Source organism: Marmota monax, unplaced genomic scaffold (assembly GCF_021218885.2).
Source record: "Marmota monax isolate L192 unplaced genomic scaffold, Marmota_monax_Labrador192_F-V1.1 WCK01_AAM20220418_F8-fsc00001, whole genome shotgun sequence".
NCBI lineage: Eukaryota > Metazoa > Chordata > Mammalia > Rodentia > Sciuridae > Marmota > Marmota monax.
Genome location: NW_026693777.1, coordinates 34,754,930 through 34,758,344, shown reverse-complemented (window position 1 = coordinate 34,758,344; position 3,415 = coordinate 34,754,930). Strand labels below are relative to the sequence as shown.

The window sequence follows — 3,415 nt, the reverse complement described above, 5'->3', positions numbered from 1 at the left end:
TTCTGTTCTGTCATAAAAACAACATGTTTGCTCTGTTACAAAATAATCTTTTGACTTGTTAGGATCCCCAAAAATGTAAATGTTTATGTCTAAATCTGTGGGCTCAGAAGAATTCACATAAACTTGACTCTCTTTACTCATATATAGAATTGAGCTGAAAGATCCTTGATTTAAAGTATAGAAATTCAGTTTTTCTCTCTTTTCAGTATCTACTAACTTTCTAAATATAGTTAATGAGCCAAATTTTCTATCACAATACTTATTATAATAAAAAATCAATTTACTAATGCATATCTGAAATAGATTTCAATGAAAATAATTTTCTCTCAATAAAACTATATATATCATAGAAATACAACAATGGGACATTTTGTAAAACTTTAAACATATGATATAAAAATATTTAAAAATCTACAAGGAACCTCCATTTCAGGCCAACCTATTCTGACATGTAATTGAATGTGGGTTTTCCACAAAACCCTTCATCTCCATGGCTGTTGTTTAGAAGGTGTGTATGGAGCTAGTGTGTTGGGTCCTCAGTCTGTTCATGGCTGATTTCATCTCCTGATTCCTCAGTGTGTAAATAATGGGGTTCAGTAAGGGTGTAATGACTGAATAAAACACAGAAAGAAATTTATCCACCGAAAGACTACTGAACGGCCAAGTGTAAATGAAGATGCAGGGCCCAAAGAACAGAGTGACCACAGTGATGTGAGCAGACAGTGTGGACAGAGCTCTGGAGAGCCCACCTGAGGCTCCATGTCTCACAGTTACCAGAATGACAGAGTAGGAAATAAGCAAGAGTGTGAAGCAGATGAAGGACAGGAGGCCACTGTCAGCAATTACCAGCAACTCCAGAACATAGGTCTCAGTGCAGGCAAGCTTTATTACCAGGGGAAGGTCACAAAATATGTCGTCCACTATGTTGGGGCCGCAGAAGGGCAGGGTGACAGTGAAGACCATCTGGCTCATGGTGTGCACCAAGCCAACAGCCCAGGACAGCAGCACAGAGCCCACCAGCACCCTGAGGCTCATGATGGCTGTGTAGTGAAGAGGCTTCCAGATAGCAATGTACCGATCAACCGCCATAACTATGAGAAGAGTCATCTCACTGCCCCCCAAGAAATGGAGGAAGAACATCTGAGCCATACAGCCCCACAAGGAAGTAGTTTTCTTCTCCCTGAGGAAATCTGCCACCATCTTAGGGGTCATGATGGTGGAAAGAGACATGTGGAGAAAGGAGAGGTTTCCAAGGAGGAAGTACATTGGTGTGGAATGAAGGTGAGAGTCAGAGGTCACAGTGATCACAATGAGAAGGTTTCCTGCCATGATTGCTGCATAGGCCAGCAAAAACATGCAAAGGAGAAAATTTCCAGTTCCAGAGTGCTGGTGAGCCCTAGCAAAACAAACTCAGATATCGTAAAGTTGTTCTTCATATGCCTCTAAGATGAAAATCATCTGGAAAAAAACTGATATTTTAATCAGGGATAGTTTTCAGGGTATGGACATTTAAGCAGTAAATGTTGGTTTCTATAGGAAGAGAGAAAATGGATATTTATAAAAAAAATCATTTTAATTAATACAAGTGCCATTAACATTATTGCATGTTTTTCGGCCAGAGAGGCACAGAATATGAGAAATCTATTTTAAAATTTCATACATCATGTTTGCATACATAGATTGTATCTAGATACATTTGTTGTTTCTAGTATGAGTTCATGCATTTATGCTCTTGTGTTCATTTTGTTTGATGAGGAAAAGGAGTCAAATGTCTAATGGTCAAATAAGTGATTTCAAGTGGGATAGAGCATAATCATTGAGTTTTTTGAAACCTAAGTGTTCACTTTTTCCCTCTGTCTGATATATGCAGATGGTACATTTGAATTGAGTTACATACCCAACTCAGCAAATCAGTTCAATGTACTTTCTTCTATTGGTGATGCTATATTCCCTCCTCTGTCTTTCATTGTACAAACATAGACCAATAATTTCACTTATTTCTGAAGACAAACTGAGGTATCTGTCATATGCACTTGCTCCTCTCTAAATAATTATACTCCCCTCCTAAAAAGTTTCTGCATAGTAACATTAGTGTTTTTCAGTATTCAGGTCTGTTTTTGTTATCTTATGGGGCAGGGTGTGATTACTACTTTGGTGTGAGCAAAACTCCTGACCTCTCCTTCCAGTTCTCTGGCTTATTTTCATGAATCTATTGTACTTGACTCCTGGCTGGGATTTGTCCTTTTTCGTCCCTTTGTATTCTCTGTGCAGACAATCTCATGACTACCACCAAGCATTCTCCAAGTAGTGTTTGCTTTTTTTCCCTCCTAAACACTGACCTTCTCTTCTCTGAAGCCAGTGCTGTCCCCTGGTGTTTCACACCTGAGCAGACTGTCTCTGGACTAATACACTGGCTCTTTAATCCTGACATTTGGATTCTGTTTTCCCACAGCAATCTGATATTGTCAACTCACTTCTATCTTACTTTTTAATTTTGATTTGGATCTTTTGGTCTCCGCTTTCTTTTCTTTTTCTTCTTCTTTCTTTAGAACTACTACTGATACCACCTACAGAGATAAAAAAAAACAATCACACACACAAACACAGATGCAAAGGCACATACTTGTACCCTGTCCTGATTTCTGAAGCACCAGAACAGAAGCCAGAAATTTATTCTGACTTTTGACTTAGTAGTTCATCAAATATTCAGAAAACATTGTTTAGCCTATAGTTTTGGAATGAATAATTTTTGCAGAAATAGTGCTTAAATCTCAGTCTGGACCTCAGTATTTATAAGGGAAATATACCTTTAACTCTTTTTAACATTATTTTTTCTGTAAAATTAGTCTAATACACACTCTTTAAATACAAACTATTAAGAAGGTATAAAGCTAACATATTGAGCATCTTTGTGTATTTCATTGACTATATATAAGAATGTGCACTGATGAGATTCTATACTTTAGAATTAGTTTCTTTTTTTGGTAATTATAAGGAAACTCAACCCAAAAGAGACCACAGAAGCACTTCACAACAGACAATCTGTAAGGAATAGTGAGCTTTGATAAAAATATTGTGCTCTATTTATTGCCATTGACATAATCACCTCATTGTCAATTTTATCAAGAATCATTTTGATATCCATCATTAGACCACTCACACAATAATTGAGTCTATATATCAATCTTCACATTATTTTTGAAACTATATAGTCCTCAATCTCAAAAAAATGACAGGTAAAAATCTGGAGACAACACACCAAAATAACTTTTTAATTTACTATGTAAAACTGGAAAATCAAGAAAAGAAAACAGTACCCATTACTCTAGGTTTTTAAAACTTTTAGTAATCATATTTGCATATTTTGTAAGCAAAAACTTTATAAATATTTAAGAAGTATGTTTTAAAATCATAT

At 36.2% G+C, this 3,415-nt stretch overlaps 1 pseudogene; it reads right to left on the bottom strand.

The window, feature by feature from the left end:
• Positions 1-501: 501 nt before the first annotated feature.
• LOC124104037 (olfactory receptor 4K13-like) lies at positions 502-1,436 on the bottom strand (annotated as a pseudogene).
• Positions 1,437-3,415: the final 1,979 nt, after the last annotated feature.